This window comes from Muscardinus avellanarius, assembly GCF_963383645.1.
Source record: "Muscardinus avellanarius genome assembly, chromosome: 14".
Classification (NCBI taxonomy): domain Eukaryota; kingdom Metazoa; phylum Chordata; class Mammalia; order Rodentia; family Gliridae; genus Muscardinus; species Muscardinus avellanarius.
Window position 1 is genome coordinate 69,773,410 of NC_137800.1, and position 22,949 is coordinate 69,796,358.

Consider the following 22,949-nt stretch of genomic DNA (forward strand, 5'->3'; position numbering starts at 1 on the left):
AAGGTGGTCTTTTGAGTGGATATAGGATGCAACAATTTCACATAGCATTTCTCTCTTTGGAATTTGCATAAAAACAATTTTTTTCTTTATTCTGTGACTCAGTTTACTGCTTTTGAAACTAAACACATGGAGTCATATTGTTCAGCCATCAAAAGGAGTGAAATCCCATCTCTTGTGGCAATTTGGATGGAACTGCAAATCACTGTACTGCGTGAGGTGACTCAGATGTGAAAGGACAGATGCCACATGTTCTCAGCTATAGAGACTAGAAAGTCGATCACCTGGAAGGATGGAGTGGAACTCGGAGGCCCAGGATGGAGGGAGATTTGCTGGAGCGTACTGAAATGCAGCTGGATGGCAGGAAGGAGTTCTGGTTTTCTGTAGCACAGTAAGGTGACCATTGGTTATAATAATCTATGATTTATTTCAAAAGGACTAGAGCAGTTCCCAATACTTGTAAGAAGTTCAAAGTCAAAGGTTCCCAACACATAAAAATTGTTTATGTTTGATCATTGCCCATTGTGCAGATAGGTTGAGTTATTATATGGTACCTATAAAGATGTACAAATATGTCTCAATAAAAAAGAAGAAAATTGCCAGGAGTGGTGGTGCATGCTTGTAATCCCAGCATTTGGGAGGCTGAAACAGGAGGATCGCGATTCATGGACAACCTCAGCTACTTAGTGAGGCCTTTTGCAACTCAGTGAGACCCTGTTTCAAAATATAGAATAAAAAATAGGGCATAGGGTGTAGTTCAGAGGTAGAATGCCCCTAAATTTCATCCCCAGTACCGCAAAAAAAAAAAGAAAAAATGTATACATGATATTATACCAGTTTTAGCATGTGGTGCTGAAAAAAGCAGGCTGGTTGTTCTCCTTTGCTTATTTCCTTTCTTAGAAAAGCATTAACTGTTGACTCACCCAATACTCATTTTATAAAACGTATGTTCTCAGAACACAGTTGTTGAATCACATTTTCTTAAAAACATGAATGTGCATTTATGAATGGAAGGGTTCCTTCAACAAATATATTAGGAGCAAGTGGCTTTGTGTGAGTCCAAGAAGCAGCTTTTATCTGGGAAGAAGACCGCAATACGGAAGAAGAGAAGGTAAGCTGGAGTCTGGGCTGGTTCAAGACTAGTAACTGATGAGATTGTTCTTTATGGCTGAGCAAAATTTTATGTGTGTACATAGACACATACATCACAATACAATTTTGTTAGACATTCATCTATTTATAGACAACTAGGTGGGTTCCACAATTGGAATATTGTTAATTAAATTTTCTTTTTATTTTGTTTTTAAATAAAATTAAACTTGTTAGGCAAAAGAAAAGAAACAAAAATCCCAAGGAATAGCTAACCAATACCCACTGGAACTATTCTGAGTTGGAGTCTTTTCTGAAAGACTATAAATATGTAAGTGTGGGTATTATGGCACTTGATATATTGGATGTCTTTGAGGATAATTGAGTTGGACATCTTGATATCATTACCATTTAGGTTAATTTACTACAGGACACACATGGAATGCACGTAACTAAATAGTTTCTGGTAAACGGAGCTTGAATGACTGGAATTTTATATCTACATAAAAGATGGAGTTAGATGGGAATGGTGGCTCACACCTATAATCCCAAGCTGAGATAGACCAATTTCAGGTTTGAGGCCAGTCTCAACAACTTTGTGAGACCCTCAGCAACTTTGTGAGATGCTGATTCAAAATAAAAAATAAAAAACAAAAAGGGCTAGGAGTGTAGCTCAAAGGTAGAATGCCCCTAGGTTCAGTCCGAGTACCAAAAAAAAGGGGGAGGGGAGGTAGGGGGTGGGGAGTTAGGTTGCTACAGGGCCAGCTGGGGCTAGATCTCTTCTGAGGTTGGCAAACTAAGGCTCATGTTCCTGCTGTGCAGACAGTGATTCTGATTGTAATACATGAGGCTGGCTTTGGCACAGTCAGGCCTCTGGTGAGGTAGAGGAGCTTGTCTTAGGGACCTTCCCATTTCCCCTTCTACTTGTCTCTCTCCATTGCTTAAGCATGACATTTGAAACCTAGTACAGACACTCAACACTCAAAGTACACATTTTTTGCAAGTGATGGGGTTCACTCATTTCTAATTAGTAATAATTAGTAAGGTATCTCAGGAACTTTATAATTATGCCTAAAATTTCCAGAACAATACTACCTTAAAATTGTTCACTAGAGCCCAGCAAAAGAAGCGACTCTGCTCAGACTAAAAAGTCCCTCGCTTCCCCATTGGCAGCCTGTGGTTATAACTGAGTCCTTAATCACAATATGACAGTCGCAGAATGTTTGCAATGAAGATGCTTATCAGACAACTTTTCAAAACTATTTTAATATGCTCTGCACCTTGGAATTTCCCCTCTGCCCCAGCCACCCTGATGTCAAGCACAGGTCCACATATGTGCTACACCAGCTCATCTCAGAGTACCCTGGAAATTCCCTCCCATCAGTGTGGTGGTACAATGGAATGAGAGGTGATTTTGTAGATTATATAGATATTCTACAGAATACATACATACAGGGTGGAGGAGGAGCACTCTGGTCTTTTTTTTTTTTTTTGTATATACCAGGGGATTGCACACAGGGGTATTCTACCCCTTAGCCATACCCCAGCTTGTTTATTTTGAAACAGAGATGCTGCCAAGGCAGGCCTTAAACCTGTCATCCTCCTCTCTCAGCCTACCAATATTGAGATTACAAGTGTGTATGTGTTCCTCTGTCACTTTGAACCTCACTATGGTGTGTAATTGCAATGTAACAATTAAAGTATAAAAACAGGTCAAACAAGCAAAACTCTCAAAACTTAATTTTCCTTTCCTTAGTGACCTTGTGTCAGCTCTACCCACTGCATAGAAAGTAGCCTCACTCAATTCAACATATCAAAACTTAGGATGGGAATAAATGGGATTTCAGCACAAATACACACATCAGTGCAAAACATCCCTAATCTTTAGGGATATTGGAGACACAGATATCTTGTGTTTGTTTGTTTGCTTTTTTTTTTTTTTGGAAGGGAGAAAAAAATGAAACAATTTTACCCCATTACCATTTCTAGTGAAATGGGTTCCAGAAAAATGAAGGTTGACAGTGTTGGAATGACTCCGCTCTCCCACTCCTGTCCCCTTTCTCAGGACTGCTTCTGTGTTTTTCCTGCATATGGGGCTCTTACTGGGCTCGCAAGGCACTTAAGGAAGTAAAGACTTCTAAGAAAGGGGAAGTGAGAAGAAGATGAGACAGGAACCTCTGATCTCATCTAAACTCACCCAGATGGCAAAAGGAAAAAAAAAAAAAAAAACAGTGATAATTTTAACCTTAGAAAACAGTGTCATAGTAAAAAAATAAAAAATCATCTGGCACTCAACTCCAATTTTCTCTTTGATGGCTAAATAAATGTTAATTTACTTTGTAAATATTTTTAAATGACTGCTTTTGGAGTGGGAGTGGTGAAGATGGAAAGGAAAAAAAGGTTAACTACCACGATTCAAAGGATCAGTTCATACGTAGTGTATGGCCAATTTTTACAGCTGGAATTTTATAAACTCCTTGAAGAGTTAGGCAAGGGATGGATTTATGATGTTGCCATGGCAGTACTACAGTTTTTTGACAAAATATTGTGACATCGGAGCAGATGTCCTTTGGGAAGATAGGCATAGCGGGTGAGACACATAGGGAAGAATTTAAGACCCTCGCTAAATATTTCAGTGAAGAATGCCTCACTGATTGGCTGGGTTTAATTAGCTGCAGAGTGGAAAGTGAAAAGGGAAGGGTTACTTCAAGGTCACTGTGGGGGAAAGGAGGACGCTTGTGATACACAGAGCTATTTAACATTTGCTAAATGGTGCGTGGTTGTTAATTAGAGCCATAGGAAAGAACATATACATTGTTTCTTCACATCAATTTGATATGGTGTTCAATTATTTCATTTTTATAAATATGTCTCTAAGATTCTATCAATGCAAGGTTTTCTCTTAAAGTGTTGGAAGTGATGCCAAGTGAGGAAGAGGCATTCTCTGATTTTCAAACTGAAAAAAAAATTTGATGGAAATCAATGAAAAATAATTGAATTTTGCTTAATGGTGTTGGATGCCTGTATTTGCCTGTCTACACTACTTCTAGTGTTTTGCTTTGTTCTTCTTCCCATTAACAAGGAGGAGAAAGTTGAGCTGAAACTTATTTTTTCCCACAGAATCCAGAGCAACCATGTTTCTTTAAATAGAATGGACTTTAACTGCGTCTAGAATAAGGGGAGATATATCCAGCATATTGAGCACCTCCATCACTCATTCACTGGTCCAATAAATATTCTTTGAGTATCTCTTATGGGCCAGGCACAGTCCAAGGCTCTGTTTTCAATATCAATGGGACAAGGGTTTCTGTCTTTATAATGCATAATGAGGTAAGACATAAAACAAGAACTGCTCTTCAGAGCAGATCTCTCCACTAGGCAGAAGGTATTCTTATTTCATTACTAGAATAATTATTAAATCCTTAGTCACCTCTGCAACAAACTAAGGTTATAGAAAGACTAACTGATCTACCAAAGGCACAGCTAATTTAGTTTGTACAGATATACACAATAGCCTCTGATTTTTATTATCTAGTTTATCCACTAGATAAAGTCTTCATGGTGTTTTATATACACTTTCAGATCATATTTTAGGCACATTTTATCCCCTTTTTCATTTTCTAGAATTTATACTAAGAGCAAAACTTCATATTTATACCAAACAGTGATAGGCAGGCATGGTGATTCACACCTGTGATCTCAGTCCTTGGGGTGCTGAGACAGGAGGATTACAAGTTTGAAAGTAGGATACAGGAGCTTAGTAAGACCCTGTCTCAAAATAAAAAATAAAAATAAAAATTGGTGGTGTAGCTAGGAGGTAGAATGTCCCTGGGTTCAATCCCTAGGAAAGAAAGATAAAGTAGAAGGAAAGAAAGAAAAAAGGAAGGAAGGAAAGAAGGAAGGAAGGAAGGAAGGAAGGAAGAAGGAGGGAAGAAAAACAGTGAGTAATTATTGTCTCAAGTAGCATAAACAAGCAAATACCTCCTATTCACTAATGTGGTAGGGAGAGAGAAATCAACTAATTTCAGCAAAGTCACAGAACAGTAAGCTCACAGAAGGTCCAGATAAATGTTAAGAATAAAGAGTTTCCCAGATAAGTAGGGCCATGTGGTGTTTGTCTTTCTGTTCCTAACTACACTTAACCCAATGTCCCCCAGGCTCATCTGTGTTGCCACAAATGATAGGATCTCACTATCAGGCTGAATGGTACTGCACTGTGTTTGTAAACCACATTTTCTTTATCCATTCGTTTCCTGATGCACACTTAGGTTGATCCCTGCCTTAGCTATTGTGAATTCTGCTGCAGTCAGGACAGCGGGAAGGGAAGACGGAGAAAGATTAATCAACAGGTGCGAAGATACAGTGAGATTGGAGAAATACGTTCTGGTGTGCCATTGCACAGTAAAGTGACTAGTGAACAATACTTTCTAGTATATTTCAAAAGAGGTAGAAGAGATAACTCTAATTATCTCACTACAAAGAAATGATAAATAAGGTGAGGAGTATACTAAATATTCTGAACATTACATTGTATATGTGTTTCAGAGCATCACACTACTTCATAAGTACATACAATTACTATGGCAATTAAAAATAAAACTTAAAAGAAAAAGATGAAAGGAAAATGTAAGCTATCATGTAACCATGTTCTCACATCAGGCATAGACCATCAATCCAAGTCAAAGAACACCCCAGCTTTAGCCAAGGAACAGTATCCGTAGCAGAAAGCACTGGACAATTCTAAAGCACTACTATCCGCAGATTGTAAAGAAGCTCCACTTAACCAACAGGCTTAGAGGACATTGTCTAAGATTAAGCATAAGGCTGGGCAAATACTACTGCCTTCATCAGCTGCCCTTCCAGGGATGACCCTGAAGCTTAAGAGCCAGAGAGCTGAGAAGGAATGCCAGCATGTGGAAATGAGACATGGCCATTTTTTTTTTATCCCTACCCAACAGCTCATGCAATGCATCCAGTTAAAATTTGGATTTTAATAATTTGAAAAAGAAGGACCCTGACCTGTGCAGTTCAGTAGAATCAGTGGTCTAGGAATATGAGTGGGGATGTAGATATTTGAGTAAACCGACCTTTTAGTTGCATAGAGCTGAGGAAACTTACTCTGGTTCCATTAAAGATCATTTATCCTAGGAGACACAAGGGCATTGTTATGGTTGGGATATGGAATATCTCCTGGAAAAGCTCATGTGTTGGCAATGCAGAAATGTTCAGAGGTGAAATTATTGTATCAGGGCTCTATATTCATCAGTGGATAAATCCATTGACCAATTAATTATGTAATGGACTTACTGGGTGGGTGCTAACTATAGGCAGGTAGGCCATGGCTGGAAGAGGCAAGTCACTGGGGGCATGGCCTTCGGGATGTATCTTAATCCTGGCTATTTCCCTCTTCTCCCCACACCTTTGTAGCTGCCAGGAGCTGAGCAGCTTTCTTCTGCCACATGATGTTTCTGCCTTGGAGCTGACCAACCCTGGGCTAAATCTCTGAAACCATGTTGTTCTTGTCAGGTAATTTGAACACAGTGACAACAAGTTGACTAATACAGAAATCCACATGATAAAGGTCCTTTGTGCTTAGAGGGTCTACATCACTCTCACAGTAACTACTCTGAGCTGATAAATGAATATGGCCCAACTGGCAATGGGATTTGCATTCTCCCTCCTTTAATTTCTCAAAGCCAAATTCTCCTTGGGAGCTACTAAATTGTGAAAGTGATAGTGCAGAACCCATAGCTATATCTGTGTCTTAAAGAGACATTTGGAAGAACAAGACCAGATGATACAATGCTTACAGACCAGTGACATATATTTTCATGGGATTCTTACTTGGTTGCCTTACAAAAGTTCCAATGACACTTTTTTCCCCAGATCAACCCAAAAATATTATTTATGGGCAAATAATTTAACATCTTAAGTCCTAGTTGTATTTTTTAAAAAATATTATGTAATTCATTATATGGTTATAAAGACATTTCAAAAGTAAATCTATATGTTTTTATTAAATAAGTTAAGAACTTTAACAAATTGACAAGGCCCTATAATATATTAACTAATGAATATAATTACTCATTTCATTCAAAAGAGCTATATAAAATAAGCCATATATATTAGAATAGTAGTTTAATAAAGTTTATAAGCAAAGTTTCCATGGCAATCCATAATGGATTGCAATGCACCAGTTGGTTGCAGCTGACACCTACTAATTTTCATCTTCTACTTCTTGCTCTTATAGATTTGTATCTGCTACTCAAGGAGTAGACTCACTTCGTTGAAATTAGTTTAAAGCAAATGACATAAAAAATTCTGCCTAAAAATGACTATCCTTGCTAAATGCTACTGAAAACCAGCTTTGAAAATTAGTTATGCCAGATGTGGTGGCACACACCTGTAATCTTAGTATTTGGGAGGCCAAGATGTGAAGACCACAAGTTCAAGGCCAGCCTCAGCAATGTAACAAGACTCTCAACAACTTAATCTTTTTTGTTTGTTTGTTTGTTTCAAAATAGAAAAATTGAAGCCGGGCGTGGTGGTGCACACTTGTAATCCCAGCGTTCAGGAGGCTGAGACCGGAGGATTGCGGTTCGAAGACAGTCTCAGCTACTTAGTGAGGCCCTCTGCAACTCAGTGAGACCCTGTTTCAAAATAAAGAATAAAAAGTAGGGCAGGAGGTGTAGTTCGGAGGTCGAATGCCCCTGGGTTCCATCCCCAGACCCACAAAAAAAAAAAAAAAAGAAAAAGAAAAATTGAAAGGGCTGTGGGTATAACTTGGAGGTAGAAACACCCCTGGATTTAATCCTCAACAGACTAAAAGAAAAAAAAGAAGAAAAAATCAGTTGTTTCCCCTAGAACAAAAATACCCTAGTTCAGAAAGTTCAGATGCGTCCCTGTTGCTGAGATGTGAGGAGTCAGGGGCACAGTTTTTCTGACTCATCGACCCTTAGGGAGGCAGACAATTATCAGAAAATCTTCCCCTTTTCCCTGTTGGTAGTAAAAATGTTTCCATGAACATAACTCTCTTCTCATCCAGTATAATTATTATTTAAGAATTTATAGTATTTTTAAAGCCATAAATGCATAATGAGCATAAAAGAAAAGCAATTTAAGAAAAGGCTGATTCTGAAACTCCAAAGCCCTTAGGACCTTGAAGTCTGTGAAAGATGACAAAAGTGAGTTTGAGTTCGTATTTCCTGTCAGGAAGGCAAGCAAGCCAGGGGCTGCTATGTTGAGGCAAACTATAGTTGTCTTGTGAGCTAAATTCCCAGTGAGTCCTTTAATAACGATTTATTGAACACCTTCTGAGGACAAGACTCTGCACTAGGATAAAGGCAATCTTCTTAGTTAAGACTCGATAGATAGTAATGAAATCAGATTTTGGAAGCAGGGTGTAAGTCATGCTTGAGCTTCTACATAAAGGCATTTCTGTCCGAGATTGGTCATCTTATCTGCAAATTCTATATTGGGATCAACAGCGCCAGTCAAAACCAATGGAATTGTTGGACACTGACACAAATATTTTTTTGGGGGGAAGGGTCTCACAACAGAAATTTTTCAGTCCTAATCAAGTGGTAAATAAAATATATTCAAGCCAACTTTTGAAAGACATTTTCTTTATTTTCCCACCAGCCTTTGAAAAAACCATTAAGGCAACATTCTGAGTCCCTGCTTGGATAGGGGTATGCCTTTGTCGTTGTTCTTGTCACTAATGCCAGCTTTAAGATTGAATTCATTTGTGTCATGGTTTGGAATGACAGCATTTTCTCTGGCTCTGGGCAGGTGAGCCTACCTACAAATGGCCACAACATAGAAGAAACATACACCCGTCATTTATCCCAATGTGTCACTGTCTGAGGGTCCGGCGAATCAGGTAAAGAATCAAATAAAATCAGTAAGGAATCAAGGCAGCTGCAATGGAGAAGGAGTATAGTGATGAGGCGGTTGTGAACTTTGACAGAGCTTCCGAGGACAGGATGGGGATTTTGAGTTTTGAATGAATAGTCATGAGACCTATTGAACATTTTTGAATTGTAGTTGGGCTTCTTTATTTAACTGAGTTACTTAGTATATACGGCCCAAGATGGTGCAGCTGGCATTCTTCAGCCTTTCAGCCACAGAACATCTTCCAAAACCAATATTTACCAGCTTACAAGTGGAGAGGGCTCAGAGAAGAAAATAACCCTGTGCATGGCTCTAGAGAGAGTGGTCACCTGAGACAATCCAAACTCAAGGTCACTTAGAAAGATGGGACAAGAAGGGCTCAGTGTTAGAATGCTGACGTGAAAGTTATTTACAGCAAAGTCTCAGCTGCTACCAGAATCCCCTTCTTAAAATAAGCAACAGATGGGTGACCTGGTCATGGAAACACTGCCTTAGAGCATGTATATGATCCATTACCACATTCTTTCTCCTCTTACTTATATGGTCCCAAAGTTTTCTACTAGTAAGATTGCTTGACTTTTATTTTAATGTGTGTGTGTGTGTGTGTGTGTGTGTGTGTGTGTGTGTGTGTGGTACTGGGGTTTGAACCCAGGGGAGTTCTACCTCTGAGCTATACCTGCAGTTCTATTATATTATTTTTTTAATTTTGAAACAGGGTCTCACTAATTTGCTGAGGGCCTCACTAAGTTGCTGAGGCTGACCTTGAACCTGCAATCTTCCTATCTCAGCCTCCCACATACCGGGATAAGTGTAGCACTTTACTTTTGAAATTAAGATATCAGGAAAAAAAAACTACTAGTGCTGTGCTTTTCATATCAGTATTTAGTAAATGTCTGCTTACTGATTAGGTTAAAAAAAACTTCTAAGTGTGTGTGTGTGTGTGTGTGTGTGTGTGTGTGTGTGTGTATGCCTATGTGCACATGTATGGTATTGGTTCCTAAACATTACAGGTCTGAAATTGTCTTTGCTTTATTTAGATCAATATGACCATCCATTTATCTTGCTCTTTTTATTGTTTATTGACCTTATTCCTACAGGGTATGTACCCAAAGTACATACTGCTTCATCTTCTTAAAAGAACTGAAAACATAGTCATACCTCCTTTCTCTCAGAGAATAAGAAAAATCAGAATTTATTTTTCAAAAAAAATAGTTTTAATTAACATCTATGTTCCTCCAATATGGGAAACAAAAGATGGGGCAGTAATTCTTCCTTCCTGTGATTTTTCTGTTCACTGGTGGAATGAGCAAGCTGCTCCTGGGGCTCAGGATTGCTGAACAGGCCACCTCGCACTCCTGTCTTTCAGCATAACCTTTTAAGAGCAGAAAAAAATTAAAAGGGTTTGGCCCAGGTCCCAATTCCACTGAAAGCATTACCAGCTTTGGCACAAGGGCCTGTCTCTGGCTCTGATGGCTCTGCCAATGGCGCTCGCATCCATTCCACATTCCATGTGAATTGACATTTAAAACCTAAGAGACGCATGAAAACACAAAAATAATGCATGAGCAGAAAACAAGTCTGCTAAGGGGCTATTCAACAGTCTTGCTTTGTGTCAAACCCAGATGCATTTGGCTAGAAACAGACACCATGTTAGGCCATGAAGAAAGCAGAACATAGAGACCATGGGATTTCAAAGCCCAAGAACAGGCCTTTCTGCAAAAGGAGCGCCCACAAAATCAGTGCTGAGGACCCGAAGCTCTGGTGGCTAATTTAAGAATGGCTGGGGAAGCCTTGTTCTCTCCAGAGATGAGGAAACAGAACAGACTCCAAGAGAATCAGAGGTCTCTGCAACAGTTGCCACCTTAAGACAAAAAGTAAAATCTGGGGTAGATAGAAGGGGGAATGGGGAGTGAGCCCAAAGCCTGCAAATCAGAAAATCAGAATTCAGGTCTTGGCCTGCTTCCAACCAGCTGTGGGTTCTTAACCAAATATTTTATCCTATTTTATCTAAATCTCAATTTCCTCATCTGTGAAGTGTAGGGTTTGGATCAAATGACTTCTAGAGTACCCTTTATTTTTTATAGTTATATGCCTAAAAGAAATTGTTTTGATTTGGGTGTGTGTGTGTGTGGGGGGGGTGCTTTGATGGTCTCCCTTGCTAGGCAAGTGCTCTAGCACTGAGCTACATTGCTAGCCCTGGGGTCATGTTGTTTAAAAGCCTGACAATGAAGAAACTTTGGATGACAAAATACACTTATCTGATTTAGAATGATTATTTCCTCTAATATTTTCACATTACCTCCCTCAGTGTTAACTGAGCCCCCCATAAAAAAATTTTTTAAAAGAGTGTACCAAGTGTGACGGCAAAGGCTTGTAGTCCCAGTACTTGGAAGGCTGAGACAGGAGGATCACAGGTTGAAAGATAGTCTTGGCAAATAGGGAGACTCTCAGCAACCAATGAGACTGTTTCAAAATAAAATTAAAATAGATCTGGGGGTGTAGCTTGGAGATAGAATGCCCCTGGGTTCTAACTCCAGTGCCCCCCAAAATAGTGTTCCCTTGTGAAAGACTTGGGCCATTCTCTCTCCTTAGTATTAGTTAAAACAAAACAAACAAACAAAACTCAGAGAACATTCTTTCTTTCTCCTGGTCAAGCTCACCAGGGTCCCTATTCTCATTTCTGTAATTGTCAGTCACTAACCTTGTGAGTGTCTATTTCCCAGGGAGGCCGGTGCTCAGACTCTACTCCTCTCTAGTTGCATTTCCAGTTCAAGCACATTGCTTGGCAGAATCAAAGCTCAATACGTATTTGTTGAGTCAATGATGGAAAGATTGAAGAACATAGAAATGAAGGAATGAACAGGAGCCCCAAATATCTTGCCATGAAGTCACGCCTCTGGGTTAAAACATTTGTTCCCTGTTAAAAATGTAGAAGGACCTGGGAAGGAATGATAAATGAAAACATTACTACAGCGTCTCAAAGTGCTTTGCAGAGTCCTGAGATAAGAAAGCTTTAAAAGGGGACAGGAATGAGAGTCAGGGTGGGAAAAGAGCAGGAAACACTGCAGTGTGTGTGTGTGTGTGTGTGTGTGTGTGTGTGTGTGTGTGTATGTGTGTGTTGGAGAACAGTGGTTTTCGCTAGGAAGCCTGTAGGAAGTGGTACCCAAAATGGCACCCCATGATTTCTCATTATGTCTAAAGCTGATACTACCTGTGAAGAATGGGTGTCTTCATTACTGACTACAGTCAAACAGATGCACAAAACTTAAGCCTGCACATCCTTTCTATCAATTTAAACTTTTCAAAGAATCACCAAATATTTTACCATATGTAACTTTTGAGGGACTCAGGGAAGATGGTATTATCTCCGTTAGAGTTCAGCAGAGACAGGAAGCTGGTCTTCAGTTTCACACGTTATGCTCTGACTCTAGGAAAAATGGTACCTTTCTTGCATTTCATAAGGCTAATGCTAAAGCTAAAAAACAATATTTTATCTACTCTAGATAAGTATTCTCCTGAAATCACTCTCCATTTTTATTAATGAGGGCATAAACCATAACAGTCTTGCGATCTAAGGTACAGCTGCAGTGTACCTAACAGTCAATGTGTTATTATATTACTAGAGATTGAACCCAGGGGCATTCTATCTCTGAACTATATCTGCAGCCCTATTTTATTTTTATTTTAAAACACTGGCCTCAAAGCTGTGATCCTCCTGTCTCAACCTCCAAAGTACCAGGATTATACATGTATACCACCACACCTGGCTACATAACTGAATTTGACCAAGAGCATCCCTTGTTGGATTTCCCTGAGACACAAACATGAATTTTTAGCAGAATTCTATGATGATAGTATCACACCTTTCAATGACTACACAGTTTATTTTTTCTACTCCAAATGAAACACATCTTTACCAAGGAGCTAAATAGCAAGTAATACTGGCAGAAGAATGATGTGTCTGCTGTTTTGTTATATCTCTGCAAGTGATTCTTTTTTACTCTGTGCTGATGGAGATTATTCCTGACAGATGCGTACAATGTTCATTACTTTACATAAACAAGCTGTTATTTTAAAATGTTTATCCTACCATGACTTTATCACTGTCCATTCCCTCCTTCCTCCCAAATCATGCAATAGATAAAAGATATTACAAAAGATTAAAACATGGGCAGAGTTAGAAATAGCTTTTCCTCGAAGGTTTTTTTTTTTTCCCCAAGATCAAAATCAGAGCCCAACCTTTTAAGGAACTGCTCTGAATTTAATTTCCTTTCCTTTGTTCTTAGTTTTAATTTCCCCCCAAACTGCCCTTGAGTTTCTAGTGTTCTCCTCTCCCTTTTAATGCCAATAATTTGCACTTCTCTTGTCCCTTTCATCTGGGAAATCACAAGGGCATCTGATGCTTGTTCTCATGAACTTCAGAGAGGGCCTCTTAACATGTAGGTCCTTTGATAACCTTCTTTTCAAAATATATAGCAAGCTTACACTTTGCAGTCACAGAAATTGGTTCTGGAGACTGGATAGTGGTGGTTTCAAATGCTGGCTGGACTTGAGTGGACTGAAATGTTGTCACAGGGTGGAGCATGCCCTTAGACAAAAGTTCATGAGGTCTTATTGCCTGCAAAGACACAACTTCCTTCTAATTTCAAATAATGGGCCTTCCCTTTGCCCTGCCTCAATAGTTCTGGCTTGCATAGTATGGCTGGTTTGGGAGAGACAATCAGTTATCAAGCTTCTTTGGGGCATAGCTGGTTGAAATTGTATGAGAACTGGTGTCCTGGCCAGTGTCACTAGGCTTGAGAGAAGTCTGTCACTTCATAGGAAGGTAGTTGGCATCCAGTTGTGGATAGAAGTGTTTGACACTGAGACAATCTAATGTTATTATTTCTTTTGTCTTTCTTCCTTCCTTCCTTCCTTCCTTTCTTTTTCTTTCTTTCTTTTTTTTTTTTTTTTTGGTGGTACTGAGGTTCCTGGAAGCCCTTCTATCTCCGGGCTACACTCCCAGATCTATTTTATATTATTTGGAAACAGGGTCTCTTAAGCCAGCGAGGCTGACTATGAACCTGCGCGATCCTCCTGTCTCCACCTCCCAAGGACGGGGATTACAAGCATGCGCCACCACGCCCAGCTAATGTTATTATTTCTTACCAAAAGTGTACAATGTGACCCCCAAAATGATCTGTTTACTTGAGCTCAAGTTTATTTCTCAAGAAACCCTGAGTTATCTTCTTGGTAGAATTTAAACTATGCCACAGACTCTGGGACGCAAAAGTCTAAGGCCTACATTGATGAGGAGCTGGAGAGTTATCCTCCCATTTCACACTGCATGGTACTTAAATCTACTTGAAGTTTATAGGTATGTGATCTGTGGGCACACGTCCTCTCCAGCAAGCTCTACTGAAAAAGCACCATGTCTTGTAATCCTGTCACAGGTTCAAGGTATGTGTGCTCAGATCTGGGGCAGCCTCCTGGCAGACCTAACATAGCCCAGAGCTCTTCAGAGATTAAAGCAAGTTTGAAGAAACAAATTACCAACACGGATATTATCATATGATGTCTTTTGTAAGGATTAGAATGCTACTAAAAGGCAGAAGGATGAGTAATATGAACATTTGTTTTTCTCTTCAACATGAAGAAAGGAAAACTGCAGAAACTATGTTCCGTTTCAGCCCTTCATTGCCGGGGCTGGTTTTTGGCTTCTTTGCCAGGTCTGCAGCCATGCTTGCTGAAGAACCTTTGGTGAGGCTGAGAGCCACAGAAGTATTTTTTTTTTGGGGGGGGGGATAAGATTTGAGGATCCTGGCTCCACCTTTCACTCCTACTTTCAGATTATGGTCCCTAATGCCAAGTCATCTATAGAAAGATCATGGTAGGTTAACAATTGAGGTGAGGGTGAACGGAGGGCAGGGCTGTTACATTCTTCCTTCCCACTGGTGGACAACTCCTTCCATTGGAGAGCCAACCTCATTTTATTTCAGTTGTGCATCAGAAGTGAAATTAAAAGAAATAAAAGGCAGTGACTGTGATATTTTTTGCAGATAACATATAGAAATGCTGTTAGAGCCACTGTTTTCCTGGTCTCACAAGAAGATGCCGATGTCCTAGAAGAAAAAGGTCACAGAAGTTAGGATTGTCTTTGTACTAGTTAGCTTTGCATTATTTCAATGAAATGACTGAGGCAAAGAACTTATAAAGAGAAAGGGCTTTTGAGCTCACAGTTTCAGAAGTTCAAGTTCAGGACAAGGCAGCCCCTTTGGCTTGGCCTCTGATGAGGGTGGAAGATGGCAGTGGCTTTGAAACTTTGATCCTCCCATCTTAGCCTCCAGAGTACTGGGGTAATAGTCGCATGCCAACCCCACCCAGTTTCAACTCTATCTCTTGAAGATCCAAAGAAATTGCCAGTTCCATCACCCCGGGGACCAACCCTTTATATATATGGACCTTTGGGAAGGATCCCCAAATTATACCCAAACCATAATAACCTGAAAGGTCCCTGGCAACACGCACTTCTGTGCCCCAAATACATGTGTTCTCCTGCCTCTCCTACTGCCCCGATGGCTGCTCTCTCCAGAAGCATCCCAGGCTGAGGGCTTTCTTCTTAGAGTCAGTTACAATATCCCCTTCAAGCAGGTGGCCTGTCTTCTTCTAGAGGGCATTCTTTCTCCTCAAGCCCAGTTCCAGGAAGTTGCCTTTGCAATCTAAGTATTGGTGACAGCTCATGTAGCAGCATCATACTACAGCCAAGAATAGGCCGGAATGTGGCACAGGAATCGTCTTGTGAGTGACCTCCATCTGCTCATGGACCAGTGACTACCATGCAGAGCCTCACCAGGCACATGCCCATGTGATCCCTCTCAGAGCAATAGAACCCTTTCCTTCTTATTCTCTTTCTCACTCTCTGTTTTTCTCTCTCTCCCACCCTCTCTCCCCCTCCCTCCTTCTTTCTTTCTTTCTTTCTTTCTTTCTTTCTCTCTCTCTTTCTTTTTGTGGTACTGTGGATTGAACCTAGTAATGTTCTACCTACAAAACACACCTCAGTCTTTTTAATTTTTTTAGTTTGAAACAGGATCTTACTAAATTGCAGAGGGTCTATGTGATCCTCCTGTCTTAGCCACCAAAATACTGGGAGAGTGCAAGTGTGAGCCACCATAAACAGCATTAATTTACTTTATATTTTATTTTATTTTATTTGCAGTATTGGAGATGGAACCCAGTGCCATTCTACCTCTGAGTGACACTCCCAGCCCTATTTTTTATTCTTTATTTTGGAACAGGGTCTCACTGAGTTGCAGAGGGCCTCATTAAGTAGCTGAGGCTGGCCGCAAACCGTGATCCTCCTGTCTCAGCCTCCCAAATGCTGGGATTGCAAGTGTATGCCAGCTGTTTTTTAATTTTTAGACATAGTCAGTACTCTATTCCAAGGAGCAGTTATGAATCGTGACTTTCTGGAATTCCCCCTGAAATAGGCCAGACTGCAAAGGGCTGGTTCAGGTTTACATATGAGCAAGAATAACAATCTGGGCTTGGTTAGTTGCCACATGAGAACTCAAGGATTGACATGTGACTGTATAAGAACATTCTCACAGAGTCACACAACCATATGCTCCCATGTGGATTCTTAGGGTGACTCTGGCTTCCGGTGGGCTGGAAGAGGAATACTACATTCTCCACTTTAGTCCTCGTGTCTGACTTCCTTCTGGAGGAAAACCATAACACAAAGTTGGCTGCAACTCACAAGCCACATGTTCCAGGCCTGGCTCTGTTCCAGGTGTGCAATCTTGCACATGTCAAGCAGTCTCTCAGAACTTTTTCTTACCTGTAAAGTGAGCACTGATGGATAGGCTCTTCAGTTTCTTCTAGGCCTAAAATTCGACAAGTATGATCCAAGGTCTCTCTTGGATATGTAAGTGGTAGGATTATATCCTTAGACTTCTTGGCCAGATGTCGGAAATGGATAATGTGCTTTTGAAATAAACCATGAAATTGGAACAAAAACAAGGAATGTAAATGAGTGATGAAAGACTGTAAGCACCAAAACACAGACTCTAAATCTCATTTTGTAAAAACAGTCCAGCACAGCACCTGAGAAATTCTAGACAAACTCTGGATCATTTCTTCTTCTAGAGGAGAAGAGGCAATCTGGATACTTTTTAGATTTAGAGTTTATTGGCAGAGTGAACTTGATGGGAACTTTAGGGGAAAATAAATTCTTGCCCCAGTGATGAAAAACAGCACATGACCCAGTGTCAGATAGACTGCTAAGGAAAATATCAAGGTGTCTCAACTGCATGGGATACTAAAAGCATAAACAGTTTAGCTATTAGGGGTATATTCTAAACTATTTTCACCTCCAAATCACACCCTACCTCCAGCCTTTTCCATTTTTTCTTTTATTTATTTATTTATTTATTCTTTGCAGGTCTGAGGATGGAACCCAGAGGCATTTGACCTCCGAGCCACACCCCCTGGCCCCCTATTTTTATTCTTTATTTTGAAACAAGTACTCACTAAATTGCAGAGGGCCTCACTAAGTAGCTGAGGCTGTCCGCGAACCGCTATCCTCCAGTTTCAGCCCCCCAAATACTGGGATTACAAGCATGTGCCACCATGCCTGGATCTTTTCTATTTTTTAGTTCGAAACAGGATCTTAACTAAGTTGCAGAGGGTAGATAGATAGACAGACAGATAGACAGATAGATATAGAGATCTTTATACAAACTTTATTACATTTACTAAAGTTTAAATATATCTAAATATAGGTATAGATAGAAATTTATATAGACAAAGATTTATATTTTTCAAAAGGACTTCTCAAAATGAAAAATCTTAAAAAGACTTCAATGTAATAAATTTTGTATATCTCTTGATATAGTAACATAAAACCAATAACCTATTTCCTTCCATAGTAAATGTGCAACTATCTATTCAATTAATGGGGCTGGAGAGTCATCCTAGAATCAATTTCTTCACATCTGTCCCACTCAACCAATGAAAGTGTCCCAATCTTCCCATTCCTAAATGCAGTATTCTGAATGTATCTCATTTTCATCTCTGCCATCACTGCCTTTATTCAGTTCTTAACTATGTCTCTTTTAGTTTACTCCAGCTTCCTCTCTTAGAAACACCATCTTCCAAACCTTTTCTAGAGCAATGCTTAACCCACAGAGTTGATTATGTCACTTTTCTACTTAAAACTAGTCATTATGTCTCCACTCCAAAGCATTACATATGAAGGAATCTTTTGGCTTTGTTTAGACATTCTCATTCACAAATGACCCTCCAGCCCAAACAAACTCAGAAATGCCCACAGGCTCCCTATGAGGCCCAACTCCATGCATCTACTTCCACGATTTTACTCAAGCATTTCCTGACCACCAAGGCTTTTTGACTATCCACTGTGAACAAGATGCCCCACTGAGTTCCCCTGGCACCCTAACCATATCTAAAACATTAGGAATCATGGCCGGGCATGGTGGCGCACGCTTGTAATCCCCGCGCTTGGGAGACGGAGACAGGAGGATCGCGCAGGTTCGAAGCCAGCCGCGCTGGCTTAAGAGACCCTGTTTCCAAAAATTAAAAAAAAGTATAAAATAGGTCTGGGAGCGTAGCCTGAGGTACAAGGGCTTCCAGGAACCCCAGTACTACCAAAATAAATAAATAAATTAATTAATTAATTAAATATTAGGAATCATAATTTGTTGACATCCCATTATGTCCTCCTCCTCACACCCTTGCTCACTCCCCTCGAGTGCCCTTACAGACCCACAGACACACCACAGGCTCAGCCACATCAACAACACACAGACCTGAGTCTGTCTCCTCTTATCTCACATTGTTATCATTGCATAAGACATAATAGGTGTTTAGCAAATGCACATCAAATGGAGAAATGAAGCTGTGTACCAGTTTTGATGTCTGAGCTAAGCAACAGATGCAAACAGCTGCCTAAGGAGCAGTCCGCTGCTCTGCTGGTTCCGGGTCCTAATATCCAGGTGATAGAGAGCTGACCGCAGAGTCACGCTGTAAATGCTCCCGCCAGTGACCTTTGAGAATGACCTACAGAGTGCTTAAAAAGCTCCAGCAATTCAGAGACTTGGCATTGTGGTTTTCTTTATAGGGTTTTCTGCATTGTCAGTCTCAGAGACAACACTGAGGAAGCACTATTTAGGAATATTTAATTGTGTGTAGGAAGATTTAGTAAAAGGCAGTTGTTCTTAGTAGGAGCTGCATGAATCACACTTTTTTGTGGGATGGGTTAACTACACTGGTGAATCAGAGAATAAGGTAGCCCTGTAGAACTGGATTGGCGCTGTGCCACTCTCAAGTGGCACATCAAAGCCAAAGAAAAAAGATGGCACCATTATTTTAGCCCAAGTGTCTTGATGCCAATTAGTGGGAATGCAAGTAGGTTCCTAGTGGCTCTTCCTAGAGTTTTGTCTTTGATCCTGTCCTGCTCAATAGTTCAACCAACACCCGAATAAAGATCTGGAAACCACATTGACTACAGCCATAGATGACATGTGTGTCATCGAAACACTTTGCCAAGCAATATTATGTTGAGGATTTTGAGGGAACTCAGTATAAAGGGGAAATGTCATCAACGTTATTGGGCAAAATTTGATAAGAATAAAAGGTAAAGATGAATATCTTCTTCCAAAACTATCTTATTCTAAAACCGTGTCTGTGTATAGGTTTTGGGAACTTGTGGCTCCTCATACAGTCTGAATTAACAGCAAGCTCTAGGGCATTCCTAAAGAAAGCAAAGCACAGACAGCCAAGGACCGTTCTCTTTCCTGCATGCTGGAGGATCGCACTTGGAACATCGGTTCCACTGGCATCAGACTTTCAAGTTGGGGCTGAGGAGAACAAGTAGCATGTTTAACCATGTTTGCGACCATACTGACTGATTAAATAAATCTGACGGGAAGTCAGATATAGATGCCATAAGCCTTTATTCGCCCAGAGAGCCATATCCCAGGCAGTTCCTTCCCCCGCCCGGCTCCCGCGAGCCGGCTCCTGTCTGTCTCTCTGTGTGTCTCTCTGGGGTTCTCTCCGTCGCGGAGGGGGGACCCTCCTTTTAGTCCCCCCACACACACCCGTGGGAAACACGGAACTCTCGCGAGGTAGAGGCGGGTCCTTCCTGCCTGGGCTTCCGGCCCCTCCCCCTTTCACATACCTGATGAGAAACTGTGGAAGGACCTGAGAGGAACAGCTGGTAGAAGGGATGGCTCAGGGCCAAGGCAATGGCCTCACGCAGCAGAAGAGCAGACACGTGGGCCTGAGATGCTGGTCAGACTGCACGACTGGTCCCATGAGTGAGACCTGTAGGTGGACACTACATGGATGTGATCACATTTTGTTATAAATCAAGGGATTTCTAATACAGCAAAGGTTGAAAAGAGCCACTTAACTGTTGGACTGTTAATTTGATCTTCTGATGGGAGTTTTGCCTGAATGAACTTCCAGTGTGCCTTCTAACCTAATTTTGGAGGGAATTATAGGGGCATTCTATCTTTGGGCTACCTATGCTCCCAGCCCTTTTTATATTTTAATTTAAGATCTTGTTATATTGCTGAAGCCAGCCTCCAACTTGCAGTCCTCCTATCTCAGCCTTCCAAGTACTGGGATTACAGGTATGCACCATCACACACAGCCTGACTCTTTTTTTTTTTTTTTTTTTTTTTAAGGACGGAACCTAGGGCATTCTACCTTCAAGCTACACCCCCAGCCCTATTTTTTATGCTTTATTTTGAAACAGGGTCTCACTGAGTTATAAAGGACCTCACTAAGTAGCTGTGGCTGGCCGCAAACCACAATCTTTCTGTCTCAGCCTCCGGAATACTGGGATTACAACTGTGCGCAACCATGCCCAGCTTCTGACTTGAATTTTAAAAAACATGCCAGAGTCGTATATGATAGATTGTAAAAATTACCCATATCCCTTTCTTGTGTCTCTTTATTCAGTTTCCTTTGCCACATGACTTGTAGAATCTCTCATATAGAGTTTGTTTCTCAGTCCCTTAAATCTGAGCTGGGCCATGTGGCTTCTTTCCCCTAAAGGGACATTAGCAAATGTGACCCAAAGAGGCTTCAAAAGTGCTGCGAATTTCAGGATTCCTGTGAATCCTGAAACTCCCATGCGCTGAGGCTGTCCTGATGCCTGACCCTGTCAACCCTCTGGCCTCAGCTGGCAACCAGCACCAACAGCAAAACATGTGAGTTAGACTGTCTGAGACCAGACAGCCCTGGACAACCTACCTGATGACTACAGGTAGATGTGTGAGCCCAGGAAGGACCAGTGGAACTGTTTTTCTAAGGTCAATTCAAATTCAGAATTATTCTGAATTTATGGATCATTGCTCTTTTAAGCCTCTAAATTTTAGGATGATTTATAACTCAGCAAAACCTGACATATCTCTACTGTTTTATAGCAAAGCAGGGTAACTATGGTTGACAAAAATTAATTGCATATTTCAAAACAGTTAGTAGAAAGAATTTTTAATGTCCTCAGCATACACCACACACACACACACACACACACACACACACACACACACATACACACACACACACACACACGAATAAATCTTAAGATGATGGAAAAAGCAATTGCTCTAAGCATTACACATTGTATACATGTACTGAAATATCACACAGTGCCCCATACATATGTATAATTACCATGCATCAATTATGTTTTTAATTTTAATGTTGCCTAGTTAAAAGGTTTATTAAATTATCTGAAGACAGATTTTTCTTATTAACAAAAATGAACGAAAAACTACAACTACAATTAATATGACATAGATAATAAGATATCATCTTGTCCCCAAATACTTCCCATTTGTACTTTTTTTTTTTTTTGCAGTATTAGGAATGGAACCCAGGGGTATTCTACTCCCAGCGCTATTTTTTAGTCTTTCTGGTTTTGAAATAGGGTCTCACTGAGTTGCGGAGGGCCTCACTAAGTAGCTGAGGCTGTCCACAAACCGTGCTTCTCTGGTCTCAGCCTCCCAAATGCTGGGATTACAAGCCTGTGCCACCATGCCCGGCTCTCCGTTTGTATTTTTCACAAACTCTTTTCAAGAGGGAATCTATGCATTTCTATTTTCTTAGTTAAGATAGAATGTGCTCTTACCCTACTAGTATAGGAAGCCAGTGTGGTAGGTTGAGATAGGGTAGAATTTATGGAAAATATGCCAGGACCTGAAAGGATTCTGTTGGCCTAAATATATATATATATATATTTTTTGTTGGTGGTGGTGGTACTGGGGTTCCTGGGAGCCCTTCTACCTCCGGGCTACACTCCCAGACCAATTTTTTATATTTTTGAAACAGGGTCTCTTAAACCAGCGTGGTTGGCTTCGAACCTGCACGATCCTCCTGTCTCTGCCTCCCAAGCGCGGGGATTACAAGCGTGCACCACCATGCCCGACCTGGCCTAAAGATTTTTTAGATGCAATTTATGAACACAGATATAGATTTCACAGTTGATTATTCAAATGAAGGCATGCATGAAAGCAATCGCCAAAGACCTGAGCAAACACAATTATGTGCCGCACCTCCAGGCTCCTTTCTAAAATGCTTCCCACTCACAACAGAGGCAGAATGAAACTTTTGATTCCCAGGTCTTTGAGTGTGTTATTTTTCCTTATATTAATAACCTCACTTTGCATAGCACATTTTAGTTTAAAAACATGTTAGCATTCGTTCTTTTAGGTATTTCTAGTTAGGATTTCACACTCAGAATATTAGAGGTAGGTACAGCAGACGCCTTTTGGCTGGGGTGTGCAGGTGGAGTTGAGCTCTTCTACTCTGCGGCAGCAGAGGGGAGTGGAGGAGAGGGAGCTTCAGATAAAAAGATGGATGGAGAGCCCGCGCCTACCCTAGCACCCCTACTGGGCTAACAGGCTCTGCAGGTCCCCCTGCCAGGGGCAATTTCAAGAGTTCCCAGAGTGCTCTAGGTTGAA